This window comes from Nestor notabilis, unplaced genomic scaffold (assembly GCF_000696875.1).
Source record: "Nestor notabilis isolate BGI_N333 unplaced genomic scaffold, ASM69687v1 scaffold12704, whole genome shotgun sequence".
NCBI classification, from domain to species: domain Eukaryota; kingdom Metazoa; phylum Chordata; class Aves; order Psittaciformes; family Psittacidae; genus Nestor; species Nestor notabilis.
The window spans coordinates 20840-32160 of NW_009924313.1; positions in this window are offsets into that span (position 1 = coordinate 20840).

Below are 11321 nucleotides of genomic sequence, written 5' to 3' on the forward strand. Positions count from 1 at the left end.
GTGAAATAACTGGCTTACATAGAGACTTCATGAAAAATGCTGACTGTGAACCTTGCTGATTTGTTGAGCAATGCTGTGTTTTCACCAGCTAATTGTGCAAAGCCTTCTGTATTAGAATCAGCCAAATCACAACTGCATTTCAAATGCACACACTGTGTTTACAACTCTCACGAGACATGCTGTCCACTCCATTCAAAATAACAGCCTTGGTAGTTATGCATGCTAAAGTATTGGTAATCAAATCTCATGCTTCATGCTATAAGATGACCACTAGAAGTGTCAAGAAGAAATTATTCCCCTAAGACATGGCACAGCAAGACATGTTTGTTGCCTTTGAATCATCACATGTTGTCAGTAGCAGCATACTTGCGTGTTAGATCATTGATCCAGCAATTTGTTATAGCAAATTCTATCATCTGATGCTCAGCAAATCAGTCACTTCAAGACCAGCAAAATATAAATCTGCCTTCACCATAAAGTAGCCAGCACTAAATTTTGAGGTGGTGAGGAATGCAAGCCTGGCTCCTACATCAGTTTTAAAGAAAGGAATTTAGTTCTAGAACTGGCTAAATAAAAACTCCAAATCTAAACATCTCCTCAAGTTTTGGGGCATCAAGATTCAGGTCTGAGATTTGCTACTTGGGGCCAATCTCAGTATAATCTTGATTTTTTGGTAATCTTTTAAAGCTGCCCAAGTTGAGCAGAAAACATGCAAGGGCAACTGTGTTGGAGCACTTTGTATGGCTAAATTAATTTCCCTTTGTGCCCTGCTTTTATGATGATTTCTAGGGAAATTAAAGGTAGCAGAAGCACCATTCCCAAACCTGACTAACACAGTATAATGGCTGGAATTAGGCAGGGGGAGAACTGCTGACCTAGTCGCGTATTTCACACCCCATATTAGCCTTGTTTGCCACTGATGGGCTTTTGGTAACTACAGGACTTAAGACACAATCTGTAGTTGATGGAGTCCTTCCCAATAGATGAAGATATCAATAACAAAGATGCATGCTGTAAATATGGATGTTAGTTTCTGGTGCCATCTGTGCATTAATCCTACCCTAAGTCTGGTATTTTAAATTCCTCAAAGAATATTTCTAGGTGAAGAGAATCAGGGCATTTACTCTTTGGTGGATCTACCCCAGCAATCTAGAAATTACCGTACAAAACTGTCAGTTTCCTTAAAATTAAAATAGATTGCCGATTCCTGGAAGTGCCTTTAGGAATAGGGTTTTATTATCACCCTGGCACTTCTTGGTCACACTGGCTGCTATTCAAAATCACCTTGGCACCAGAGTCCTGGCCTGGCTGCAGCTTCTCATCACCTGGCACCAGCAGCCTGGAAACAGTCCTTTGAGATAAATGATCACCGTGCCAAATAGCAGCATAAAACTGAACAATAAAATGTTTTTCTTTGAAGAAATAAATCTGACGCTGTGAAGCTTTGCTGTCCTCTCCCGCTGGTTCCCCTGAAGCTCTCTGTGCAATGTCTACTCTCAGCAGGCACCCTTGCAGAGCTTAAAGCTCTCTGCCCTCCAGAGGAAGGTGCTCAAGCATCCGTGCAGTAGCATGGCCCCGTGCAGCAGTTCCTCTCCCACAGACTCACATGAGGCGGAGAGGATCTGTGGCTTGGTGTTTAGAAGACCCATGCAAAGGCTTCCAAGCCCAGCACTTCCTTCCCAGCTCACTGCCAGCAGACACCCCACTGCCTGAATATCACACCCACCTCCACACCCAGTGCTTGGCTCCATCAACCTCTGTCCCCCTGCACCCAGGTGCACGCTGCACCTCTTGGCATTTCTGCTGTATTTTGGGCTGTGGGCAAGACGTTGCCTGCTGACGTGCACTAAGCTGTCTTGCCTGCAGTTTAACATTCTCTGGTACAACTAAGAAAAGAAAAAATCACAGGTTTGGTATCACAACAGAATGAGCAGGCATAACCCAGGCTATAACCCCCTGAAAAAACACAAAAGGCTCAGACAGGTGCAAGAGGGTTTGTCTCTGCTGAAGCAGTAATATTCTCAGCCCTTAGCAGTGTTACCCTGGTCTAGCTTGCCTGTCCCTGCCAACGCTGAGGCTGGAGCGCAGTGTGCAGCCTTGCACACTGCTCGCGCTGGCATGTAGTCCTTACGGCTGCTGCTGGCTACCAGGGCTGGTGTCTGGCAAAGGTTATCTGTGCTGCAGAGAACTGCAAAGCCTTCCTGTCAGCCCACCTACACTGGCCAGGGCTGGCAATTACATTGTTTATACAAAATACCTTTTGATTAATGGTTAGAGAAATAAAAACTGTAGCATATGTTGCTCTCCGTATAAAATCATAAGTCTGTCAGGCTTACGGTGCATCTGGCCAGGAAGGGGGGACAAAAATTTATTCCTTCTGTTATAACCTGCACCCCCTGTGTCTAAGTCTGAGCTTCCTCCATCATTTCACCTATTACACTCTCAGCCAATTTGGAGAAGACATCTAAGTGTGGTCTCTGCAGCAAACCCCTCAAGGGTGTCAGAAAGTGTGAAGAAGGTGGGACACATTCATGCTGACAGATCGAGTGGTAAATCTTTAGTAGAGCTGGGCTGGGGCCCAGGAGCAGCTGGGACATCTGCTTGCAGCCACCGACGAGGATCCTGGACATGGCATTGGTTTCTCTTGCTCTTAGAGGAACTGAGGAAACTCTTTCCTTGCTCAAGGACATTTATGAAAGTCCTGCTTTATACATAGTACTCTGAGCAGCTGGTACATGCAAGAAGTGCAAGGCAGCGTTGCCATTTCTGCTTCATGGGGGTCTGTCACGCATTGTACTTGCAGCCAAAATCACACACCTACACCTGGTGTTCACACATGCTGACCTGGTAGTTCTGTCTGGAGGAAACAGCCAGCAGCCCTCACCTCACCATGCCTGCAAGAAAATCTCTGTGATGCCACCAGTACTTAACGCAGGCCCACGGCAGCACTGCCCACTCACTCAAACAGTCTTGGTCATCTTCTCGAGTCCCATTTGAAGAAGCCATAAATTAACAGTTCTTCGAGTACCTCCAAACTCACATTTTCTAACTGCATCCTGCTGCTTGTGAGATGTGAAAAGCAGTGCTGAACGTGTGACAGACAGCACAACAAACCAAGACTTGCCCTAGGACCTGGTGGGGAGGGTGAAGTCCTAGTCCCAGCCCACTTATGTAAACCCACCAATGGTTTTGTGTGCGCCTTTCACTCATGGGAAGAAAGAAGAGGCATTCCCAAGGAGGCACAGCCAGGTCTCACACCAACCCTAACAAACAGGTCAGCTCTAAGAAGAAATAGGCCAGCTGCATGGGAGACTGACAGACCTGGGAAGAGGTGACCACAAGTCGCCTTTTCCCCAGGTAAGGCAGCTAAGACAAAAGGGGAGGGCTCAGTGTGGGGAAGAGTGCAGGACCCAGGAGGGAAAGCTCAGTGTTTCGTTATTATTGACACTTTTATCATGCACATCTTTTTTGATAGTCTTTTTGTTGTGAATAGACTGTAATAACAACTCCTGTGACACCCTCAGAAAGATACTTCTCCTTGAAAAGGGACTTGCATGCCTCAAAACTTATGTTTTCCTGCCCCTCGAATAAATCAAAGGAATCTAATAAAATATATTACCTCTCTCTGCAGATTTTCTCTCAGTTATAAATAAGACATTGGGCCAGATTCTCAGCTGGCATAAATTCTGGGTCACCAAATCAAAGCCTGGTGGAGTTGCACCAATCTGGTCCATTGTCTGTAATTCAGATTAATAGAGGGATGGGACCCTACACCAGGTATCTGTTGCCAAACCACAATTTCAGGCACTTCCTTGCCAGTTCCTTGAGTCTGGCGCCATAATTCATAGAAAGTTACAATACGGATCAGAACAAAGTGCAAATGTATGGCCAGCCCAAGCTTGTTAATTTTTGAGCAAATCCTTATAATGAATGAAACCAGAAGCCTGAGGAGGAACAGGGTAACAGTAAAATCTATTGGTATTAACAAATTCAAATATACAACAAAGTTAGGACCCAAGCGATTCTGCCTTTTACCTGTTGAAAAACAAAGTTTATCAGCAATGCTGCTTCAGAACTCCACACAGCTGTATTCCTGCACAGCAGAAATCCAACTAAACTTCCCAGCCTGGCAGAATAGAAACAAAAGCCAGCGAAAGCGGTGGGATAGAGGTAAAGCTAAACAGCAAATGAAGACATACTTAAGCTGCAGCATAGAGAAAATGAAGTAAGGGCACAAACCAAACCCTAACATGATTGAGGATGCATGATTGCTCTGCCAGGGCCCATTAACACCTCATAACTGTAACCCAGCACCCACAGAAGAATTATCTTTCATATAAAACAACACAAACACCAGGCAAAGCTCAACAAACCACCCAAAAGTAAATCAGAGCAGTTAACAGAAGTCAGACTCAATTATTTAAAAAGAAAAAAATAAAACTGGGTGTGTATGAAACATGAAGCAAGGAAGGCACCCCAAAACTTTGGAAGGGTCAGTCTGGAAAAACTGATGGATAGTCCTTGTTTCAGAACCAATAATTAGCACAGCTGCTTGACTTGGACCTGTGCTTTTATATGGAAAGGGCAGTTTCCCACGAGAGGAAAGCTCCTCTTGAGGCCTGCATGCCTTGTTGGCAGTGAGACTGCAGTACAGGGAGAATTGAGAGTATGAACCTAGAAGCAACTATGGTGAAACCAAAGGACTCGTCAATAAAGGTGACATCCTCTGTCATCTGGGAGGGAGAGGGGTGCAACCCAACAGGCTCTTTCTTTTCAACTGAAGCTTTTCCTGAGGTGTTTTCTATTATCATCCTTTCTGGTGTTGCAGCCTTGTAGCTTGTGGTTGCACCTCTAGTTCATGCCTAGGCCAGTGGTGATTAAGAGATGACCCTGAAATGCAGAATTTGTATGGTGACTTTGAAAGTCTTAGAGTTTGGGATCTTTGGAGCGTATCGTTTGGTTCAATCCACGACAGAGATAAAAATAACCATCCAAAGGGAAGCCAGTGAATTTGTGTTTGTAGTGAACTGCCTTGTGCAGGCTGAATTCACCTCAGTTTGTCACAGGCAGTTCATTACTCATGGCCGGGCTGGGGGCCCACCAAACATTTGAGGAGTTGCTGGCCTTTAGTAAGGCCATTAAAATTGAACAGCAGTAATAAATACTCCTGTTGTTATGCCTCCAGAAAGCCCAAAGGTTAAACAAACTGGAAGTCTTACTCCTCCTTCCCTGACCAAGGCTCCTCCAGATCACGATGGACACTGTGAAAGAACTGATGGAAGAAGCTTGCCAAGCCCCAGCTGGCATTTTTCTAGGGTACGCTGACATAAGTAGTGATCAGGTTGCTCAGTTCTTCCTATGAGATGTTATGATTGCCGTTTAGTATGCAAGCATTGGGAAACTGAAGACAAGGACTTGGAAAGGCATTTACTCAAAAAAAAGTAGCTTGCGAATTGCAATTAAAACTTGAAACTTTTATCTTGAACACCTTAAACTCATTTCAGAAAACTGAAATAGTATCATCAGACAGATCTTTGGCTGCTGCATGCTGGCAATAGCAAATGCTTTTTATGAACAGAGAAGTCCAGCAGCTCTAAGTAAATACTCCACTTTCCATTTGTTTTTCCAATGTATTTTCTCTTAGCATTCAGACCTGCACCACCTGGCTGTAAAGTGAGAGTTAACTTTCATTGCAGTCATAAGGTGATCTTTGATCTAGAGTTAAATTAAGAGTTCTGTATTGTCAGACTGCTTTTGGCCAGTGCTGGAGAAGACAGAGGAGACAGACAGAGACTCCTTTGTCCAGTACCTCATTCCTGCATGGCTGGTGAAAGACAGCAGCAGCTTTATGGGTCAGTGAGTGCTTAGCTCACGTGCCAGGAAATGAGGTTGGTTGCTCTCCCAGTGAGCGTGTAGACAGCTTTTACAGTAGCTCCCAATGATAAAAAGGTTGGAGTCTTTCTGGAAGTGGCTCAGGAAAGCAGCAGACTGAAGTGCACACTCACAGAGCACTTAGAGTAACAGGCATGCCTGGAAAAGGGACCAGAAGCACCCACTTTAGCCCAGGGTGGCCAATTAGAAAATAATGATACATGGATGTGAAGGAGGGGAGGGACCAAGACGCTCATATGCCACCCTGAACACCCATTGTATTGATTTATAGGCCTGACCCAGAGCCCACCAGGCAGGCCTCTGCTCCAGTCACTGCTTACTGCACTGCCTTGTCGTATGTTGATATATCTTACTGTGCTTCTGGTTTACATCTTTGGTTTGTCTATTGTTAAGGGAAGGAAAGAGGTTAGAAAAGAAATAGAGGTAAGAACATAAGCATTGCCAGTCTTTTCACAACAGATTTGTATCACCTAACAGAGTTCACATCTTTTATTCTTGCTGAGCTCTGGTCAGCACTCTTCTCCAAAAGCCGACATTTTACATAGCAGTTCATCTTTATCACACTCATGGCTGCTCAGGTATTTTCAAATCCAGCTTAAAGAAAGTAAAAGCCAACTACAGATCTCCCATGGGCAAGAATACATTAGGCAATTCCTGTATATTGTTTTACAAGCTAGTTTGCAGGTCTGAATTAAAATAAACAAGTTAGGGGGGGAAAAAAAATTATCCTTCTCAGAAGTGCGCTGACTTAAGAAAAACTCCTCCCAAATGGTATGAGTATAAATGATATTAAGTCAGATATAGTTGTTGTTTTTTTTTCCCAGGCAGAACTAAGATGCAGAGATCTGGAGAGCCGAGACATGCTTGCTCACTAATACACTGCTAAGAGAAGCTTAGCTCATCCAGAGTTCAAGTTCAGCTCCAGGTCAGTATGTCATGTGTTTCGCAGTGGTGTTAACATCACCACTGTCTTTCTGTGAATCCCAGTCCCTCCTGGGGAACCTGTTTGGACTGGCACAGGATGCCCAGACCACATTCTCTCCCATTTTTGATTTGTCCGTTTAGCTATTTGCACATCATATATTTACTTCTGCTGGAGACCGAGTTCAAGGGAAAAAATAAACATTTTTTAAACAGTCCATTAATGCACCATCAATTTGTCATCCAGGAAAGCCACAGGAAGGCCAGTGCTACATGACTGCAGGGCTTTGCAAGTCCTCAGCAAGGATGTGGTGCAATGCCAGGAGTCCTTTCTCAGGGTCACTGAGAATTGCTGCCATATGGGAATTCATTAGTTATTTGGTGTAGTCTATGGGAGAAATGCCAATAGTGCTGATACACTGTAAGGCAAGATGTATGCTTGTATGGGAGTCAGTACCACAAATGTGTTGAACTGGTCATTTTTAGGTATCTTCACCTTTCTTGTGAACTGTTCCATCCCCAACACAAAACTTCCCCTCCTGGATACCATCTAGCAAGTGCTCCAAAAGCTACCAATCGGGCACCTTTTTTTTTAACAGGGCATGCAAATCACAGCAGAAATGCAGCTCTGTGCCATAAGTAATTCCCATCTAAGTAACACATATACAACCAAAACTAGTTGTTTCTGGCATGCAGCATGGACTTCGGAAATACTCTGCTAGGTAGAGGATTTGCTCATGTCCCCTAATTTTCCTAGGCATTTACACTCACAGAGCAAACACTTAAAACATTTGAACACTTTAATGTACCTCTACTCACCACAGCATTCAGCTCCATTCAGGTGGGTTCACATGCTTGCTTTGAAGTGCCCTGTTTTTCTGGTGAACAAACCTTACTCTAATAGCTACTGGTATCTCAGATGTATCTTTAAAAACATAACTGAACAGATGGAAATAGCCTACTTTCAAGCTTAGCTGCATTCCTAAAATGCATATTATGACCTGAAATCTTACCCAATATACATTTGTACCATTTTTCTTTAACTACCTCAAGGGGTTTGCCAAATCTATAGCAGAACTTCCTCATTCTTAGAAGAGAAACAAGTACATGTTGCACGAGACATTAATGCACTTAAATCAGATTTGGCATACTTAAATTTGGCATAATTGTGTTTCCTTTTTTTTTCCTATGCAAAGTGATTGGTATGAGCATTGGCATCTGTCTTCGCTTTTAATCTGTTTAAAACTTTATTAGCACAGTCATATAAGTAAATATTTTTTCATGAGCCTATAAAACATCATTAGGTTATTCTTTCATTGTGTCAAGTTGGATAAGTATCTCACAGTGCCTGTACATTTTCATGAGGATTTTATTATTTATTTTGATTTACACTAAACTTAAAATGAAGACCTGTCCCAAAGCCCCAGGCTTCTCTGACAGTCTTTAAAATATACAGTAATAAAATTGAATTAACAGGCTCCCTCAGTGATTTCCAGATGGCAGGATGCTGGCAACAGCAGAGAAACCACAAAAGCTTCAGCCCTCTCTGTTCTGCCCCAGCATCAGAGGCTTCCTTTGCATCGCTCTCATTCCAAAGTGGAAGGGCCAGAGGGCAACAGCAGTGGGGCAGGCAAGAATGGGTTCCTGTTGTCAAAATAACAACCTTGCCCATTTCCAAATGTCTAGGGAAGGGAACATCAACTTTTCAAGCTAGTGTTCAACTGTACAAGTTTTGAAGAAACAATAGCTCCCAGGCAGAGAATTTAGCATTTTATCCACATGGAGACATTAACTATGTCCAGTGAATTAGACAATGAATTAGTAACACAGTGGTTGCATTACTGAAGCTAATCTGTATTAATTCTGCATGTAGAGTACCTTAATGTGAATTAAGTGCACCACTAAGTATGCAGCTTGCCCAGATTTGAGGAGAGATGGGCCTACACTGGGAACATCAGGAAGAACAAACACAGATACGCAGCAGGTTCATTTTCCTGCTGATTAACCTTGAGTGCACCAGAGCGGACAGTTCTGACGCAGGACACTTGATAAATCTCACCTTTTGTCCAGCTGAAGTTACCTAAACCACTTTCCTCCAGCTTTATAAACTGGGTGAAACTGATAAATCGTTTTCTTTGGATTTATCAAATGCCAGGAGAACCAACAATAGAGGAAAATGTTGTCCTTCATGAAAACTTTGCCAGTGCAGACCCATTATCCAAAAAAGAAAGCCACCACCAAAAGCACAGAAATTGTTTCTGCAGTTGTAACCTGCACGAGAAACTCAGAAGAATGCAGTATTGTATCCACATTTGGCAAACCTGTCCTGATTCCTTAAAACATACTGTCCTTGCAGTCTCTGCTAGATACCACTTAATAGAAATATGGTAATTTTCACTTTCAAGCAGCTGAAAAATTGATTTTTGTGCTTGAAAGCAACTATAGCACCTATGAAAGAGGTGACTAACCTTGCCAGCCACCTGTGGATAGCACCACTATTGATGCAGAGCAGCAGTTTGGACCGATTGCAAGATGTGGGCTTGATCCATTACAATTAGTGTGTCTTCAAAGAACATGGTAATTGAAGGGGCTTGGTAATTGCTAGACTAAGACTATAGTTCTGCAAACAAATGGGATGAAGAGAGAGAAAGAATGAGCAAATTACACAGGCAAAGCTAAGTAATTTTTCTGAAGTCATTTTTCTGTTCCAACACAGGTGATTCTTCTTTTTCAATCCATGGCAAACACAGCATCGCTTTTGGGTACAAGATACGCCACTTAGATGCCTGCTCCTCCCTGTCCTCTAGCCTTCCTCACATACCACAACGGAAAATGTTCTTTTACAGGAATTACAGTTTCTTCAATGCAAGGATAATTAATTCAGAAGAATCCAGAAAGGAAATGAGGGTTCTCCCTCCTTACACCAGCAGATCCTGAAGCAAGAGGGAAGACCCTCTATTTTACCTTCAGTGAAGTCAAGCAATAAACATTGATGATATCAACAGTTAACGCAACTCAAATGTTTCACTCCTACTACCATTGCTGTTGGAGTACAGATAAATGATGCTCTGGACACTGAGCCTCACTGGTTAATAATAATAGCTAATTATTAAACAGTCCCGATGCCCACAGACAGCATCCCTGCCCACACAGTCGTCCCTTCTCTCTCTTGCAGTGTGCCCGGAGGGGGTCGGGTCTCCACTGATCTGCAGGGCAGTGCTGGGGGCTCTGCGGCTCAGGCAGCTGCCTCCTCCTCCTCATGAGGGTGAGGGAGCCCTGGGAGCTGCAGGACACTCCATGGTAGTGCAGGGTCCCAGAGCTCCCTCCTCTGTGGTGAAATACGGAGACCTCTGGGCATCCCTACATTTGCTGGTACCAGATGGCAGCAAACCCGGAAGCTGTAACAAGCTACCTCCGGCTTCCTTTTCCACTGAACTCCCCCTTCTTCCTCCATGGCATCGTGAAAGCAAAGGTCATCAAACACACAAGCCACTGTCGTGGCTGGAGAAACACAAGTATGCGGCTTAAGTAAAAATAACTCGGTTGTACCAATAAAATTGAAAACAGAGAAACGACATAAAAAGAATGTACATTATTTTAAATTGCAATTTTTTATATGTTCATTTTTATTGCCTCACTCTTTAAAATAAATCCAGGACCTGATTTACTTTAATAAAAGTTTAATTTCACATCTTGGTTTCAGTTCTGTACTCTTAATTTATTCTATGGCCAGCCTTCTGACAGGAAAAGTGCTAGAGCAGCTGGGGAGTTTTACAGGCAGGTTACACCCAAGTCACTGTAGCACAGCGGTTAAGAGCAAATTCAAGTGTGGTTCCGACTGCACAGGAATGTTTGGGATTTTTTTTTTCCATATGTATTATTTTGAAAAAGCAGCACAGGTTCAAACAGAGCCATTCTCCACATCCAAAACGTGAGCACGTGCGTTCGCATTTCGCAGTCACATGTTCCAAAGTCGCCAGAAACACCACACAAAAGAGGGGTGTTGTAAAGGACAAACCCAGAGTATGTACACACAATGACCTGTGCTGGCACCACAGAAGCCTCCTGCTTTCAGAAGCCTCAGCATACCAAGCACAGTTTGGATTATACCTCTTTTTACATCTAAAAATTGCCAAGTGCTTTCAGAGTGCAAAAGCAAATAACAGTTACAGTCCATGCTCCACAGCTAAGCAGTTGCTAACCTCCAGCACATTCGACATACAAAAAATGGATCCATTAGCAACGCCAGGTTGGACACACACATGTTGGCTGCTTATAAACAAGGGCAGAACATGATTTTGTTATCACAAATGACCAATATAACCGCACAGAAATTAAACAGCCTTTTTATGTCACTTGGGACTCACACGTTTCACACTAAAACCCTGCTCCAACCTGTCTGAAACACAAACAAAAGCTGAGAGGCACCCACGGGCACACAGGCACACCTTGGGGGAAGCCAGGCTCTGCACAGCAACACTTGGGTTTTATCCTGAGCTCCCTCTTTC